At 34.4% G+C, this 20,165-nt stretch overlaps 1 pseudogene; it reads right to left on the bottom strand.

The window, feature by feature from the left end:
- Positions 1–16,799: 16,799 nt before the first annotated feature.
- Positions 16,800–18,634, bottom strand: LOC120226511 (annotated as a pseudogene).
- Between the last annotated feature and the right edge of the window lie 1,531 nt (positions 18,635–20,165).

Here is a 20,165-nt window from a genome sequence, read left to right as displayed (position 1 = left end):
ATATTTTTGAACTAATGTTGGGGACCTTTTAGGCATGTTAGATAAAATAGAGTCGTACAGTGCAAACGATTTCTATCTAGGAGATAAGTATACAGTGTTATGCTTACAAGGTCATGAAACTAGAGGATATAGACAAAAATCCAGCTCTAAACCATTGATACTAAAAAAGGAAAAGAAAAAAGGGAAAGGAAAGGAGAGGAGAGGAGAGGAGAGGAGAGGAGAGGAAAGAAAAAGAGAAAGAAAGAGCTTATTATCAGTAAATGTTCATTTTTCAGGGCTCATAGCAAGGTAAATTATAGGCCAAAATAATACATAGAACTACTATGCCATAACAACAGACTTTTTGAACTCTATATATGTATCCGAATTGCATATCTTAGACTTCACCCACAACCCAGATGGATGGTGTTTAAGTCTGTTCAGGCTGTTATAACAAAAATACTACAGACTGGTGGCTTAAACAGCAGACATTTATTTCTCACAGTTCTGCAGGTTGCAAAATCTAGCACTAAGGTCCAACAAGTTCCATGTTTGGTCAGAGCCCACTTTCTGGTTCACAGACAGCTCTCTGCTGCTGTGTCCTCACATGGCAGAAGGGGAAAGAGAGCTCTCTGGGGTCTCTTTTATAAGGTACTAAATCCATTTATGAGGGCTCCACTATTGACCTAATCACCTCCAAAAGGCCGTGGTAGTACAATCATGGTGAAGGTCAAGATTTCAACATATGAATTTTGGAAGGACACAAACATTCAGTTTATAACAGATGATGAAGCATAAATAGACATGAATTTATCAGTCAGTTTCTAGTGAAAGAACACGCAGCTGAGTTAAAGGCTGACCCACCAGGGATAGTGTGATTTCCCATTGTACAGAGGTAAAACTGATTATTGTCTGTAATTGAGCAAGGAACCAGGCCTTTCCTAACTCAGTGAAAACACAAGCATTTCAGTGGATATTATTTTTCTTGGAATTTCCTGTTATTTAAAAATGAGGAATTATCTCCAGACCTGTGTCCTGGCCCTTCCTTTACTGTAGTGATTGAATGTTACTGCACACTCAATTTCTGAATCTTTAAGAGTGTTGAGTACTCATTTCATCAGGAAGACACAGACACACTTTCTTTTCTGGGCTTCATATATCATATGCCAGCAGTTTCACATTCATCAACTCTGTACATAAAACCTATGTCACACATCTCTCTGTACATAGGTTTGGAAATAAAGCATTAGTTCATAATAATTTAAATTTTGTTTCACAAATCTATAACCACAAATGCTAATGCTGTAGGCTTTTTCTCTTTCTCTGTTATATTCAGGACTAGTAAGATATAGCCACTTGGAAGAAAGATCTGGTAGTTTTTTGTATTAAGTTGAACATACACCTATCCTATGACACAGCAATTCTACTTCTAGATTTTAATGCACAGAAATAAAATATATGTGCAGTTCCCAAAGACTTGTTCACAATAATTATAGTAGCTTTATTCCCAATTCCAAAAAGTATAAACAACCCAATACTATGTGCTACATTCATACAATAGAGGGCTACTCAACAATAAAAATTATCAATTCACAAAGAGACACATTAATAATTATGCAGAAACAAGCTCTCCCCAAATGAGTACATACTGTATGACTCCATTTATATCAAGCCATTGAACAGGAAAAATTAATCTCTGGTGAAAAAAATAAGAGTATATGTCTCTGGGATGTGTTGTATTTGGAGAGGTAAGAGAATTTTCTGAGTAATGGATTTTGTTGATTGCCTACCAGTCTTTTTCCTAATAACATATTTTTAGTTTTTATTTTTATTTGCTTACTTTCTTTCTTACTTATTGTTATCTCTCTCATACCTAATTCCAGAGAGCGACCTCAGTGGCTATAATTGTTGAAACGGCAACTTCAGCTGATCAAACATGCCTAAAAGAGGGAATTATAATCCATGCTTGGGCTAGAGTATTCTCTCTTGACCTTCCACTAGACACAAATAAATAAATATTGCCATAGCTACTTCTAGCAGCTGTTTTAAGAATTTGATTAGAAATGATATCAAAATGAAGTAGGATGACAGAACAGAGATATAGAAAGAACTTGGATTTTTGGTCACAGCCCTAACCATTAACTCAGCCAACTCTGGAGACTGCCCTAGTCTGTACTTCTTCATATTGGAAACTTTACATATTCTAAACTTTAGGGCAATTTGAGTGAAATATTCTGCTGCAGATAGTCAAAGCATGCTAAATGGAATGGCTCCATTTTCCATTTGAAATTCTTGTTACATTATTTCACTAAAAATATTTTGGCACCTAGGTTTGCTATTTTATCTTGCGTCATGCAAGATTTCCTCAACGTGAAGGAAATTTACACACTCCAGAATATTCAATTATGGCCTGACCCAACCAATCTCTAGACAAGAAGTTGGAGGGGGTTGGATTTATCTCTATAAATCCAAAATAGCTTCTACATGTAGTTTTCTTTGCCTATGTAAGTTATATCCCCACACTTCCAATTGCTCTTGCCAAAATCTTTGGAAACATCTTTGATTTTCTTTCATATCCCACAAACAATCCTTCAGGACATCCTTCCAGTTCTGCATCCAAAATATTTTCATACTATTGTTATGTAGGTGAATGTTTTTAGCCTTAGGGACTATACACTGAAGTATTTAGGAATGACATTTGTGATTTTTCTATGAAATACTTTTAACTGAGTTGGTCTAAAAAAAGAAAACAGTTGAATACATACTTCCATATATCCATAAATGGCTATGCCAGGATTTATTACCTGGTTTATTTGACCTCGAAGCCATTATGCTAAATGCTTAATAGGAGAGCTTTCCTGGTTTAGGTGAGATATAAAGAGGGTAAGAATCAAAGTACTAGAAATATGACTGGAAAGGAGAAGATTGATTTATCATTGGCAAACTTTGAAGAGTACTTAGATATGGAAATAAAAGATAAGTTAATGTTAAAGTTGGTCTTAATGTTTTAAATCAGAATAATTATAACATTGTTGGCAGATATCACAAGAATGGAAGGATTAATGGCATGGAGGTAAGGTCGATAATTAAAGCATGTTTCTCAAAATATTCATTCCTGATGAAGTGAAATGTAAATTACAGTAGGGCATTTGGAGGGAAAAGGAGAGATTGAAGAAATGGATGAGAATAGCTTGAGATATATTAATAGGTCATATAAAAAAGATATAAAATATAAAATCACTATTGCTCAGATAATATAATTGTGCTTATGTGAAAAGGAAAACCACAAATATTTTCTCTGAAAGATTATTTATAAGATGTACTTCCCTACAAATGGCATGAATAGAACATATGATCAATATAGTATTTGTGGTTGATGATGATGCTTTTTTTGAATAAATATCTATATCTAATATTTTCTTCAAAAATATATTGAGGGCAAAGCTTTACATTTTTTCTCTCTTCCAAGAAGCCTAAATTCTAGCCTTAATTTCTGGGCAATACATAGGTAGTGATTAGGCTTAAATATTTTAGATTTACAAAGTTAATGTATTTTCAGCTACAGAGGTAGGTCATATTCCCTTGGCCATAGGGAGTGAGAATGTACACCAAATGCTATTTCCACATACGCTGGTGTCAATGTGCCCTTCTTAGTCAAATGTGACATACATTCTGGCTCTTGAACTTGCTTGCCCAGGTCCATCTGCCATGATGGCAGTGTGCCCATTCACAAGATGCTCTGCCAGGTTTATCTGGACAAATGTACAGCCAAGGAGAGGTTAGAAAGGGAGTTTGTTTCACACATAAATGGACATAGAAAGGGGGGAAAATGTGCCTGATCTTTGAAAACTGAACTGGGAGCACTAAAAACATTTCACACCACTTGATCAGTATAAGCTCAGGCCTTCAAAAGGAAGATCCAGTTTGTTCTTCAATGTGTTAATCCCAGGTCTCTTTATTTAAACTGTAGGAACTAACTGCTGACTCTTCAGCACATCACTTTGGACTTTAAGAGCAGTAAGTCCTTGTAAGAGGAAAATTTCTATAATAAAATCAAAAGTTGTTATGTAAAATTAGGAGTGTTGTAGAAGAATAACAGAAAACTCGATAATCACAGCCTTCTTGGCAGTGGTAGGACATAGTGTTTAAAATAGACATTCTATATCCTTTAGATTGCTCATTTTGCTATTTATAAGTGTATTGGTCCATCACCTTATTTTTCTAGCATACGAGGTCATAGGGGTTCCACCACCATAAATAGGTCACACAATTTCTAAAGAAAGAATAACATTCACTTGAGTAATTTTTTACTGAATTTATTTGTCTGAGAGATAATCACCATCCTCTTTTCTTTAAGGTAAAAAACAAAGAGGTTCTTTATGGTATTTGGATATAATAATTATGTAGGTGGCCAGTTACCAGAAATAAGTCATTCATGTTGGCTTTTCTATGTTTTTATGTTTTCAGGATTACGTTCTATTTAGTTGACTAAATATCCATCAGTTTCTGCCATATTATAGGTTTTACTTATTTAACCACTCTTTTATTTAACTCGCTGTTATTTTACTGGTGACTTTTAAATTCACCAGAAGCTCTTAGTGCAGTAAGCATGTTTTCACCTTCAGACCCACAGATAACGCACCTCACATATTCTTACTAGCTAGCTTCTTTTCATCCTTCAAAGAACCTTTTCTGATTTAAATAATTTCTTCTTTTATTATATTATTTCATTTTACTGATTTTCTTCAGGCACTAATTATTATTCAAGCATATATGTATTTGTTTATTTGTTTGTTAATTATATATTTTTCAATAGGTTTTAGTTCCATATCTATTTTAATTCACCAGTTTATGTGCAGCATCTAAGTGTCTTATGCTTAATAATTATTTCAAATGAATACACATATGGATATATATGATCTTATATTAAGGCCTCTTAATGAGACTCCTGTCTTTCATTGTTCAAAATTGCTATATTACTTTAGGATTCATAGTTGCCAACAACAAAGTCCACTCTAGCTCATTTAAACAAAAGAGCCTTTATTATAGACTATTTCTAACCCGAATAATTTTGGAGAAGTCCAGGGAACTGAACTGGATGCTAGGCAGCCAAAATGACCCAACTAGAAACTATTCCGAAAACCACCAGAGATGTCACTGATGCTACCATCTGCTCTTTGACAGTCATGAAAACCAAATGTCCATACATTCATACAGCAGAATCTTCTTAACAGATGTAGGAATGAAAGGCCTCCAAGACAGTTCTCATAAAAAGAAACAACTAGCCTTTGTCCCAGATGTTTATTTTTGCCTTCCTTCTCTCATATATGTGTATCTATTTGGTGGAAGACAGTCTCATTGGAATCCTGATGCATTGAAATCTAATAAATATGTTCTTTAGCATTTTTAGAATCTAATTTAAAGGAAGGTGTGCTATTAGAGAGACAACACAGGTTGAATAAGGCAATCTACAATATTTTCCATAATCTCTGTGTTTTGGTCGAGAAGAGAAGAGGTGTAATGCAATCAAAGAATGGAAAGAAAGCCAATGCTGCTGAGGCACAATAGGGTGACTTTGTACTCTATATACATCTTCTCATTAAATTCTCACCACAATTTCATAAATCAGGCAATCAACTATCTAAACTCACTTATTTGACTCTAGAACTAAGTACTTACAAATTCACCTATATTTCTTTTATTTTACTGCTGACTTGAACAACATGAACACTTAGCAATTATTTCCATGTTATATAAAAATATAGAGGCAAATAGATGTCTCGGGACATTGATAACTCAAAAAAAAAAATCCCATAGTAGAACTCTTTTCCAGTCCCTTAGTTGCCCTTTATTTTAGGATCTAAATTTTTAAATCCCCATTATTGCCCATTTGTAACCCCTGAGTAGTCCCACATGATTCCAGAAAATGAGCTGTCAATGTTAGTTTGTCTTGTGGGAAACAGTCTAAAAGTATCCTGTTGGTCTACTTAAACTCAGTCATGCATAATTTACTGGATAATCACTGGTGTCCTAATCAATATCTCTATCTACCTACTCACTAATCCAGTTCAAGAACTATGTGATTTAACATGCAACAGACTCAGGACTAGCCCTCAGCAAAATCGAAATCTGTCTGTGGGTACCTTCACTTTTCTCTTTACCAACTATCTTTCCCCAAACTCAGACTATTGTTCTTATACAAATTAAAGCAAAAAAAAGGGTTGGGGTGGGGGAGACTTTAAAAGGATTTTTTTCAAGTCCTCTCTCTTAAAGTGAGGAAATCCAGGCTCATAAAGAGTAAGTAACTGTCTTAAGCCTTAAATTAAATTAAACAATAACAAGGTCAAAGCTAACAACTTGTGTTTAGGGCATTCTGATTCCACATTCCATAACACTGCTCATGGTACGCTCTAAAATGTTCCTAGGATTGTCTCTGAATCCAATCATGGTTGGCTCCATGATACAGATTACTAGTTAAAAAAATTCTGCCAGTGGGTGATGGGATAAGTAAAGTTCTATCTATTCCATTCAGTTCCAGCTAATGAAATACACATTTCCCTTATAGCAGCCTGGAATACTAAAAAAAAAAAAAAAAAAATAATAATAATAATAATAATAATAATAAAATTTAAAAAAATCACTCAGTCTGTAGTCTAGTTCTGGAACTAACCAGCTCTTCTGTTGAGCAAGTAATTTCATCTCTCTGGGCCTTAAAAGCAAACTTTTTATAAGAAAGGATACTGGAATTGATGGCCTCTAAATTCTGTCCCAGCTTAAGAAATTAATGAATCCGTACCACTGCTGCTGTATTCACTGAAAACATGACCTCAGGCCAATGATGGCCAATTCACATGTTAGGTATGACCACCATTTATCCCAGTTTGACAAAGACAGTATAGTTAACACCAACTATACCCATGTAATCAAACACATTCACTCTCAAAATTACTCTGGTTTTAAAGATTAATTTAAGAAATAACATGTAGGAGAGATCAATGCTGGGTCAGAGTGATATATTTCTATATCAGTCAGAGTACCAGTAATAATAACAATTTCTAAGCTTACAAGAACAAGCATGATGTCTTGGAACCTTTTTCTACATTATGTCATTCCAGATGTATGATGTTATTGCTAAGAGGATGATCTCTTGTGTCAGAATGCTGGATTCAAATACAGCTCTGCCATTGCCTTACTAACTACCTAAGTTACCAAAAAAAAAATCTGTTTCCTTATCTAAATAAAGACAGTGACAGAGAAAAGGTCTTGTTATAAAATCTAAATTAGTAAATTCAGGGCAAGTGCTTCAAATAGTCCTGGTAAATAGAACTTATCATTATACATTAGGTATTATTATCCCAAACAAATATATGAGGCAGATCATAATAGACCTATTTTTACAGACTCTCATCTGAGGTTTCTGGAAGGTTTGAAATCTTACCTAAGAGGTGACATATTTTCCTTCATTCAACTTTCTAATGAGCTCAGCTCTTTCTTGTCATAGGATTTATAGATTCCATTCCCATTGCCTCAATTACTCCAAATGGCTGCCTCCATTACAATTTAGAGTCTCAGTTTAAATGCCCCTTCTTCAGGGAAGTACTTTCTGATCCATCAATACCAAGTGAGCTACAAAATCCAAGTCCTATTACTTTCTGTTACATCACTCTATTCCTTTCCAAAGCATGGATCTCAATGTTCAGTTATATTTACTTGATAGGCTGCCAGTTGGTACCCATTTTCTCCACCAGACTAGACACTCAAGGAAGTCAAGAATCTAGTCAATCTTTTTCATTATGGTATATCTATTATTAAACATAGTACCTAGAGTATAATAAGCACTTTAATAATTTTTTAAAAACAATTAATGTTTATTTTTGAAAGACAGAGAGAAGTAGGAGCAGAGAGAGAAGAGAGAGAGAATCCCAAGCAGGCTCTGTGGTGTCAGGGCAGAGCCCAACGCAGGGCTTAATCTCACAAACTTGAAATCATGACCAAGCTGAAATCAAGAGTCAGATGCTTAACTCACTGAGCCACCCACACGTCCCATCACTTTAATGAATTTTTAAAAGGAGTTTGGGAATGTGTTTGTTCAACGAATAGACAAACTTTAAGTGCCCAATTCAGAATTTATATCTACATGAACTCATCTCAAGTTCTGTCCACACGACATAACATGCTTTGTTGGCACCTTCATTATACTGCACCTCTACATTAGTTGATTCATTCAAGAAATCCCGTGGAGACATTAGAAAACCATTAGAAATAAACTTGCAGATAGATTCCTTAAAACACAATTCCAGGGCACTTGAGTGGCTCAGTTAATCCTCTGACTCTTGTTTCAGCTCAGGTCATAAACTCATGGTTTGTGAGTTTTAGCCCTATGTTGGGCTCATACTGGCAGTGTGGAACCTACTTGGGATTCTCTGTCTCCCTTTCTCCCTGTCCCTCTACTTCTCACTCTCTGTCTGTCTCTCTTTCTCAAAATAAATAACAAATGAACATTAAAAAAATCCACAATTCCTAGTTAATCCTCCAGTATGTCTACAGATAGGACAAGAAATAGTTTAGCCACATGACAATGTCATTTTGTAGGTCAATATTGGTTAAATAATTTCTGGCCCAGTACAATTATTCATCCATTTATAAAGACGTCACTTCTTGGGATTCAATTTTCCACTATATATATGGATAATATGGTTAGAAAAAGAAAATGATTCAGAAGCAAAGAATGAACTAAGGAATAAAAACAAAAGGAAATTCTGCAGAAGTGGGTATTTATCACAAGTACCTGGGGAAAAGTGAAAAAAATAATTTTTACTAAATCTTACTTGAGATTTTACATTTGTGCAAATAATATTGTTATGAATTATAATCTTTCTTTGTTTTATTCTGATTTGCTTAGCTTAGGTTAAGAGACAATGCTAGTATTAATATTGCATTCAACAATCATTTACTACATGAAAGACTAAGATGAACTAAGGCAATTATATCTGAATAAACAATATTTAATGACTAAAATAAGTAATATGTGAGATGGTCATGGTTTTACCTCTTTTTAGCAAAAGTTACTTGTGTTCCTTTATTTTTTAGTAGGCAAATGGCAACCTAGTTTTATGGTCTCTCAGGGACTGAGGTTCTTTAAATAAAGATTAAATTAGATATCGCAGCTGATCCCAATGTTTAAGAAAATTTATCTCTACATTTTCTCTAATTCTCCACATCGTACTTAGTTTAGATCTTAGCATCTTGAATGCTGCACATTTTATATTTTAAACAGATAATTGAATAAAATTGCAGCTAAGAATTAATTAAATCTTTGAAATTATCTCTCTCCTTTCTGCTCTTCCATGAATCATAAACGGGAAGAAACATCCTTTGCAGAATGGGAAGATGAGCAGGAGAGACTGTTCAGTCAGTTTTTGCATTAACAGGCAGGCCAGTTGAAATTACTCCCCAGACTTGATTTGGCCTGCAGCCAGGTGGTTTATACTGTTAATAGAGAAAACATCTGTTTACCCTAATGTGTTAGTTTACTGTGCTTGGAGGCCATCAACATGAGCTGTTGTGCACAGGTCTTATGAAAGGAGTGAATTATTTTTTTTCATTTGGAAGTCAATATCAGATAGAAGAATCTTGTTTTATAGTCCCCATATTAGGCCATGCTCAGACACTGAAGATAAAGAATTATAGAGAAATCCGGGACCTCACAGTGCGCTCGTTAATTCTAAATAAGTATTTTCTCCTCTTTCAGTTCTGAGTGAAATCAGAAGACTTTATATTTTTAAGCAATTGCGTAAAATAAAGTAATTAATAAGAAAAACACATACATTACACATGGTTAATTAGCAAATTCAACAAAATCACCTATTATTTAGTTCTTCTGTAACTGCATTAGAACATAAGCCTGGACATTTTTTGCATCTAAAAGAGAAATGCTTAATTTAAATATTTACAGAGGCCTCCTTAAATTCACGGATGGTACTAGAAAGTCATCACTATGAATTGATGCAACATTGTCAACTGTACAAATGTGTGAGGAAAAAAACAAGGAAGTGGAATATCTCTTCAAAAACTTGGAAATAACATGTTCAAAGAAGTTCTTATGAAGGTCATAATGTGACCAAACTCCTGTACTATCTTAGGTAATTATGCAAACCTTCATAAATAATTATTAGTTATTGAAGTTCAAGGAAGACAAGTTTGAGTTTATATGGAGGTCATTACTTAAATGTAGACCATCTCATTGCTTTGTGGGATAGGCTAATGAAAAATGTACTTGCTCACCACAGCAAGAATCAGGCCATGAACTAAAGCCATAAAACTTTTATGGAGCCTCTCCACAGATACCACATTGCTTTCTTTGCCTTTCCTCTTTGCAGTACACTTGATAGGAAAAAGCTAAGTGCAGTACCAACATTTAAAAAGGATTGCTCAAACTTCAATTATTTTGCTTTGGAGCTGAAGCAAAGAGTCCTTCTGACAGTTTTACTGACTGCAGGTTTGGTGGGAGGTAAAGCCACGCTTCATTTAGTGTTGCAAGTATGAAGTATAAATCAGGTTTCATAAATATGCCCATTTGGTGTACTCAATTGACTGTAAAATAATTATGCTCTGCTGTGTAATTGTTGTGCAGTGGAAGAAAGCAGGACTTCTAAACATTTAACGGAAAATGATTATGCGACCTGAATTAAGGCTGTATTTTCTCCCACCATCTTCTGTACAGCAACAAAAGCATTTTGTAACAATTTCATCCTCAATCCATAGGGTGCAAGGCTACCTAGGTATTAGTTGCTATTTTTCTTTATGTCTTTTAATAATTGATTCTGGGTATCTGTTTGTGCTCTTGTCCTACAATTTTAGATCCAGGACATAACTGTAGCACATTTTAGTGAAAGTATCAGGATTCTTTTACTTTAGCAGCACTTTACTGACCAACCAAAGGGTGAGATGCAAAGTAAAGGGAGAAACTATTTACAGTAGCTGAAATATTTTGTTTAGTCCTTTTGTTCTGTTTTAAAAAAAAAAATCTTACACTGGAACTTGGTAGTTTATGTTTCTAGGTTTATGTTTCATCTGGGAAACTGGACATATTAACAATACAAACATTTCAGATATACCTTGAAATGTATGTCCAATGATATGGTAGCATCCATTTACCATTCATGGTATAGCCTAACAGAAATATTTTGGCTCTGTGCCCTTTGTTATTTTTCCAGCCATGTCTATTGAACTAAGAAAGAAAAAAGTTATATTAGAAAGTGAGTGAGGGTTTTCAATTGTAAAATATTCAGCTCTGTGCCCTTCTCTGTTTATAAGATCAATAAGTACCCATTGTAGAAAACATATGGCAAGTTATCCACAGTCTTATTGTTAATACTTCTATTTTCCAAATGTACACTTTAATATGAAAATATTTTTCCCACATCAAATCATCAGGTTCTGAACATATGTCAGTCAGTATGTGGTTGTGCTTCTCAGTACACTAGCAATGATCTGGAAGTGGACCATGGGGTAGCATGTCCTAGGTTATAAATGCTATTGTATGGGTATATTAAAGTCCCTTTAGACAAGTTATTTCAGGATGCCTGGGTGGCTCAGTCAGTTGAGCGCCTGACTTCGGCTCAGGTCATGAAATCACGGTTCGTGGGTTCGAGCCCCACGTTGGGTTCTGTGCTGACAGTTCAGAGCCTGGAGCCTGCTTCTAATTCTGTCTCCTTCTCTCTCTGACCCTCCCCTCCTCATGCTGCCTCTCTCTCTCTTTCTCTCTCTCTCTCTCAGAAATAAATAGAACATTTAAAAAAAAAAGAACAGTTATTTCATTCCTTGGCCTTTCACACCTAAATTTTCTGTATGTTTTTATATTTTTCTCATGAATCTAGAAAACTAGGAAAATAGCAACTCATGACCTCTTCTGTCCATCACTGTTCTTCTCCTTTTTTAAGACATAAGATTTTTTCCAGCTTAAGTCTGTCAATTCTATTTTGCAATCTCTATTATAACTTATTACCAGTTGCAACAAATCTAATAGACAAATCTCAGGGCTTTGACATCTACTTGTTCCATTTATGGAAAACCTATCTCATAATCCTTTTCTTATTCACCTTAAATTTTGCAGTAGCTGAGGAACTTCAGAATGTCTAGAGTGAAGCCAGTATAGTCATGTCTAGCTTTCTTCAAAGACCATCACAATCTATGGGATGGTGCTTTGAAGTTTATCATTTTTCTAGTTGGCCTTTGAATCTTCAGGGGCCAAGCATTTAATATTTCTTTAATCCAGAGCCAAAATGACTTCCTGCTCTAGTGTTGGCCTCAATTACACTGCTAAAAACTTAACTTCTCTTAAAGGAATCACAGTCCCATCTTACATCATGGAACATTACATTTCAAGGAGGATGACCATCTTCAGGAAATGTAAAATATTTTGTTTTTATACTATTTCTGGCCAGATTTTTGAAATAAAGATCATTTCTGAGCATTTAATATATAAATAACGTAGTAAATATCTAGAAATCATCTGATTAAAAAAGACAGAGACTAGAGATTCATAAGAGGATGGAATCAACAAATCAGCTCTAAAAGCAATATTTAATTTACTTAAATTGAATGTGCATTTTTCTGGAAAAAGAAGATGACACCAGACTAGATTTTAGGAAAGTTGATTAGAATTATTTGATGATAATGTAACATTGCTCCTCATTTGGACATCATTCAATAATTTATAGAATACTTATAATATACAACGTATTATCTGGCATTAAATAGTTGAATGACCAACTTTCCTCATATATTATTCCCTTATGGAAATACTTGTCTTCGAAGGCAACTTCATGCTTATAATCTCAATTCTTCAGTAAAGTTCTATTAAGTGTATTCAGTATTTCTGTTAGAGCATCACTCTCCAATGAAATTTCTATGACGATGGAAATATTCTATAATCTATGCTGTTCAGTATAGTAATCACTGGCACACATACTTATTATGCATTTGAAATGTGGCTAGTACAACTAAGGAAAATAATGTTTACTTTTTGTTAATTAACTATAATTTAAATTTAAATAGTCATATGTGGCTAGGACTGTACTGAATAGTGCAGACATCCATACAAATTCTCAACAAATCATGCAAGCTTGATCCTTAAGAAAAATCAAAAAATTAAATTTTTTTGTGTGTGTGTTTAAAGACCCATCTATATGCTGCCTACAAGAGATCCATTTTAGACCTAAAGAAACCATCAGATTGAAAGTGAGAAGATGGAGAAACATGTATCATGCAAATGAATAGCAAAAGAAAGCCAGAGTAGCCATACTTCACATGGGACAAAATAAACTTTAAAACATAGACTGTAACAAGAGACTAAAGAAGGGCACTATATAATAATAAAGGGGGACATCCAACAAGAAGATACAGCAATTGTAAATATTTATGCACCCAACATAAAAACACCCAAATATATAAATCAGTTAATAACAAACATAAAGGAACTAATTGATAATAATAAAATAATAATAGGTGACTTTAACACTTCAATGGACAGATGAACTAAAGAACATCAACAAGGAAGCAATGGTTTTGAATGACACTGGAACAGATGGTTTTAACAGATATATTCAGAACATTCCAGCCTAAAACAGCAAAATACACATTCTTTTCAAGTGGACATGGAACATTCTCCAGAAGAGATCACGTACTAGTCCACAAAACAAACTGACAAATTCAAGTAGATCAAAATCATACCATGCATATTTTCACATGCATAATACCACAACATTATGAAACTAGAAGTCGACCACAAGAACAATCTAAAAAGACTATAAATACATGGAGCTTAAATAACATGCTAGTAAACAATGAATAGGTCAACCAGGAATAAAAGAAGAAATTAAAAAGTACATGGAAAATGAAAATGAACACAAAATAGGTCTCCAATGTTCATAGCAGCACTTTCAACAATAGCCAAAACATGGAAAGAGCCTAAGTGTCCATCAACTGATGAATGTGAAGATGTGGTTTATCTATATAATAGAATGTTATCTATAACATGGCAATGAGAAAGAATGAAATCTGGCCATGTGTAGCAATATGGATGGAACTTGAGGGTGTTATGCTGAGCGAAATAAGTCAGGCAGAGAAGGACAGCTACCATATGTTTGCACATATAGGAGGATTAGGAGGAACTTAACAGAGGACCATAGGAGAGAACAAGGGAGGAAATAGTGGGGGAGAGGGAGGGAGGCAAACCATGAGAGACTCTTAAATGCTGAGAACAAACTGAGGATTGATGGGTGTGTGTTGGGGGGAAGGGGAGTGATGGGCATGGAGAAGGTCACTTATGGGGATGAACACTGGGTGTTATATGGAAACAAACGACAATAAACTGTTCAAAAAATTAAAAAAGAAAACAAAATAGGTCTAAAACCTCTAAAATGCAACAGAAGTGTTTCTAAGAAGGGTGTTTATACCAATACAGGCCTCCCTCAAGAAGCAAGAACAATCTCAAATAAACTTACACCTAAAGGACCCAGAAAAAGAACAATAATCAAAACCTAAAACCAGTAAAAGGAAGAAAATAATAAAGATTAGATCAGAAGAAAATGATATAGAAACTAACAATAATAGAACAGAACACTGAAACCAGGAGCTGCTTCTTTGAAAAAATCAATAAAATTGATGTATCTCTACCCAGACTTTTCATGATAAAAAGATAAAGGACTCAAACACAACAAAAAGAGAGAGGAGAAATGACAACCAACAATACAGAAGTACAAACAACTATAAGACAATAATATGAATTATATGTCAACAAATTGGACAACCTAGAAGAAACAGATAAATTCTTAGAAACATATAAACTACCAAAACCAAAACAGAAAGAAATAGAAAATTTGAACAGACTGATTACCAGCAAGGAGATTGAATCAGTAATCAAAAAACTCATAACAAACAAAAGTCCAGGTCCAGATGGCTTCACAGGCAAATTCTACCAAACATTTAAAGAAGAGTTAATACCTTTTCTTCTCGAATTATTGCCAAAAAAAAGAGAAAAGAAAAGAAAACTTCCAAATCCATTCTATGAGGCCAATGTTACCCTGATACGAAAACCAGATAGAGATGCCACTAAAACAGAAAACTAAAACTACAGGCCAATATACCTGATGAACATAGATTCAAACATTCTCAATAAAATACTGGCAAATCAAAATTTACAATACATTAAAAAATTATTCACCACGGTCAAGTGGAATTTAGTCCTGGGTTGCGATGGTGGTTAGACATTCACAAACCAATCAATGTAATACATCACATCAATAAGAGGAAAGATAAGGACCATATAATCATTTCAATAGATGCAGAAAAATTCATTTGACAAAGTACAATATCCATTCATAATAAAAACCCTCAACAAAATAGATTTAGAAGGAACATACCTAACATACCTCAATATAATAAAGGCCATCTATGAAAACCCAAATCATCCTTAATGGGGACAAACTGAGAGCTTTCCCTCTAAGGTCAGGAACAGGACTGGGGTGTCTACTTTTATCACTTTTATTCAACACAGTACTAGAATTACCAGCCACAGCAATCAGACAACAAAAAGAAATAAAAGGAATCCAAATCAGTAAGGAAAAAGTAAAACCTTCACAATTTGAAGATGACATAATACTACATATAGAAAACTAAGACTCCATCAAAAAACTGCTGGAACTGATAAATGAATTCAGTAAAGTTGCAGAATACGAAATCAATGCACAGAAATCTATTGCATTTCTATACACTAATAATGAAGTGAAAGAGAGAGAAATAAAGGAAACAATCACATTTACTACTACACCCAAAATAACAAGATATCTAGGAAGAAAACCAAAGAGGTGAAAGATCTGTACTTTGAAAATTATAAAACAGTGATGAAAGAAATTCAAGGCAACACAGAGAAATAGAAAGACATTCCATGCTCATGGATTTGAAGAACAAATATTGTTAAAATGTCTATACTACCCAAAGCAGTGTACATATTTAATGTAATCCCTATCAAAATACCAACAGCATTTTTTACAGATCTAGAACAAAAAACCCTAAAATATGCATGGAACTACAAAAGATGCTGAATTGACAAATTAATCTTAAAGAAAAAGGAAAAAAAAAAGAAGAAAAAGTGAGGCATCACACTTCTGGACTTTAAGTTATATTACAGACCTGTAGTAATCAAAATAGTAGAGCACTTCCACAAAAACAGACACATGGATCAATATAATAGAATATAACATCCAGAAAGAAACCTACAATTTTTGGTCAATTAATCTTTGACAAAGCAGAAAAGAATATCAAATGGGAAAAAGGCAGTATCTTAAATAAATGGTATAGAGAACACTGGACAGCAACATGCAAAAGAATGAAACTGGACCACTTTCTTACACCATTAACAAAATAAACTCAAAATGGATTAAAGACCCAAATGTGAGACAGGAAGCCATAAAAATCGTAGAAGAGAACACAGAGTAACTTCTTTGACATCAGCCATAGCAACTTCTTTCTAGATATATCTCCCAAGCAAGGGAAACAAAAACGAAACACCTACTGGGACTATATCAAAATAAAAAGCTTCAGCCAGCAAAGAAAACCATCAGCAAAGGTAAAAAGGCAACCTACAGAATGGGAGAAGATATGCTCAAATGACATGTCGGATAAATGTTTAGTATCCAAAACATATAAAGAACTTATAAAACTCATTATCCCCTCCAAAAGTAGTCCAAGTAAAAAAATAGACAAACATGAACAGACGTTTCTCAAAGAAGATATCCAGAATACTGACTAACTTAATGTTAAGTTCTCCCTGCTCTTCCAGTGCACCCTACTCTATGCACACATTCTTTGATGTTCCAGGGAAATCATAATTATAGACATATGTGATATCATGGACATTGAGACCTCAAGTGTGTAGCAATCAATATTCTTACTCTACTTGTTTTGACATTTTCTAATGTTCTCTCTCACCTACTCTGTTGTCTGTTGCCATGAAGGGACTCCACTAATATATGTCACACAGTCGGGTCACTTGATCAACACCAACTTTTCTGCTGACAAACATTATGACTTAACCTTGGGAGACATGTTTTCAAAAAATGTTTGGATATGAGATCATTTCTCTTTTTCTATGGCAAAAATTATGTTTTATTTCATGGTACTTATAAGAACTAGATCCAAAGTACCAACATATACAATCATTGGCGCTTTCAAGTAAAATTGTGGAAGTTCACGGACAGCATATGACCACGTTGCACTTGTCATAATAGTCTGCCTGTCTGGGCGAATATCTAATAAAATCGTTATTATCTGGGGTCAAATCCCATGTCTAGCATTTTGTCAACTTCATCTAATACCAAATTGGCTATGCTTCTGAGATTGAAATGTTTATTAATTTGTAGATCATTCAGTCTTCCAGTAGTTGAAATAATAATATCTACTCTTGGGGTGCCTAGGTGGCTCAGTTGGTTAAGCATCTGACTTCAGCTCAGTCATGAGCTCACTGTTTGTGGGTTCGAGCCCTGCCAGGGCTCTGTGCTGACAGCCAGCTCAGAGCCAGGAGCCTGTTTCAGATTCTGTGTCTCCCTCTCTCTCTGACCCTCTCCTGCTCATGCTGTCTCTCTCTCTCTCAGAAATAAATAAAAAACATTGAAAAATTTTTTAAATTAAAAAAATAATATCTATTGTGGGGATGAGCACTGGGTGTTATATGGAAACCAACCTGACAATAAACTATTTGTAAAAAAAAAAAAAAGTTTTGGATGGAAAAAAAATAATATCTACTCCTGTTTTCAGTTCTTGTATTTGTCCATTTATAGCTCCAACACCACATATACTCAGAACATTCTGCTTCTACTTGAAAACCATATTACCTAGTGTGTGTAAGAACTAACATGGTGGGTCCATTCATTTTTTCAAATGGACAATCCACACACTAGTAAGACAATGCCTTCCCTGTTCCAGTTTGGGCTACTCCTGTAAGATCTTTCCCTTGTAGAGCTATTGGCCATGCCTATGACTGGATCAGTGTTGGCTTTTGAAAATCTGCCTTTTTAATATTTTCCATAACTTCAGGAAAACATTGAAAAACATCCTCAAATTTACAAGTAGGAGTGGCTATATGACACTTCTGACCATCTTTCAAGTCATCACACATTATATTATGTATTTAAATATGTATATATTTTTAAAAATATATTAAAATATATATTAAATATTTAATACATATTAAAATTTTCTTTCCTTCAAGTGTATACTTGCACTTGTGACACTGAACATGCTATTTCTGACTCCTCCGTGTAGAAGTTTTTCTTATTGGAGGTAAATCTCCCCACTCCCTCCCCCCATTTCAAAGCATCTTCTCAACTTTGATCCCAATCAGTCAATAGCTAATTCTCTGTAACATTACTATCTGTCCTTACACGTATTCCAACAGAAGTTTGGAATGCAACAATATCAATTCTGGGTTTTGCATTGTAACTTTAGTGTTTTTTTGTTTAGTTTTTTGTTTGTTTTAACAAAATTATCACTGTTTTGGCTTCGCTTGCATTGCCTTGTTACCAAATATTTTGACCTGTGCATGTGGATAACCTTATCTGTATATGCATGTTTGTTGTATTTTGGAGGTCTTTTTCTTTTTAAGTATTTTTTTAATGTTTATTTTTCAGAGAAAGAGAGACAGAGTGAGGTGCCTGGGTGGCTCAGTCAGTTAAGCAACACTCTGGCTCAGGTCATGATCTCACATTTTGTGGGTTTGAGTTCCATGTCAGGCTCTGTGCTAACAGCTTAGAGCCCAGAGCCTGCTTCAGATTCTGTGTCTCCATCTCTCTCTGCCCTTCGCCCACTTGCACTCTGTCTCTCTCTCTCAAAAAGAAACATTTAAAATTTCTCACTGATATATCACCAGCTCCAGGACATACCCAGGCAATTTGTAATCCTTAATAACATTAGCTACTGTCCAAAAGACTTACTGAATTGTCTAATTCACTGATTGGTAATGGTGAACTTTTTCTATAAAGGACCAGGAAGTATATATCTTTACAGGATATACAGACTTTATAGGACACATAGACTTTCTGTTGCAAATTCTTTAAAAAATGTAAAAGCTTTCTTAGCTGGCAGACCATGTAAAAACAGACTGTGATTCAGATTTGGACCATGGGCCATAGTTTGCCAAAGTCTAGTCCAATTCAATATAGAGATGCAACAGAAAAGTACTCACAAGATGATTAGCTCTAGAATTGTTTGTATTTGATATTGTGAACATTTTTGTGATTATGTGTGTTGTGCCAATTTCCTTCAACTAAAAACGAAATACTATTGTGGCAAATTGAGTCAGAATGGTTGGAAAGCAATCTAACTTGGCAACTAACATCCTTTTCATTCCCCAGTCTACCAGAAATTTGTTATTCTGTCTCTTATAAAGCATTAATATTAAAGTAGTGTTTGAATAGATTTTTGAATAGATCATGAACCCCACTTAAGAAACCAATAAAGGTTATGAACTCTTTTCTCACCAAATGTATGCCTAGACCCATAATTTTGCTTACTGATTTTAAGGGTTTATGAATTAAGCCCTTTTTTAAAGAATCTTCTCTCTTAGATTTGTTGTCTCTGTGGCTCATATTTGCTTTGTGTATTTAAAAGAATGTAAAAATTTGCTTTAAATGGCCTTTCCTTCTAATTTGTTGTTGAATGGCATAGTAGAAAATGTCAAATAACTTTAATCAAACATGGTACCTACTAATTCATCAAATATGTAAAAGCACATTTGGCCTGAAATGATATATCAGGCAAATAATTCCTTTAGTAATCAGGATTTCATTATAATGGGGAAACATTTTCTGTTGTTGTTTTTTACTAATCAAGCCCATAGCATCTTTAGACTCCTCTAGGTTTAGAAGATTCTCTTTCATTGTAAGAGTCGGAAGTCTTAGTATAAACAAAAGCAAGAGCATAATAAATGTGAATATTCTTCTATTACTTTACTTTTGTCACAAAAAGTCTAAGAACTGGACTCCTCTTTTCTCTAGTTTCCTAACTTGAACCATTATTACTTTCATAACAGCATATTCTATAAAAGAGGTATGCAAAGATAGCCATTTGACCAATCTCTGAGTTTTCAGTGTTGAGTTCAGGTCTACAGTCATAAATATCATCCAGAG

This window comes from Hyaena hyaena, unplaced genomic scaffold (assembly GCF_003009895.1).
Source record: "Hyaena hyaena isolate Hyena2069 unplaced genomic scaffold, ASM300989v1 scaffold_1723, whole genome shotgun sequence".
NCBI classification, from domain to species: domain Eukaryota; kingdom Metazoa; phylum Chordata; class Mammalia; order Carnivora; family Hyaenidae; genus Hyaena; species Hyaena hyaena.
Note: the sequence above shows the minus strand (reverse complement) of the source record. Positions and strands in the feature narration are given on the sequence as shown.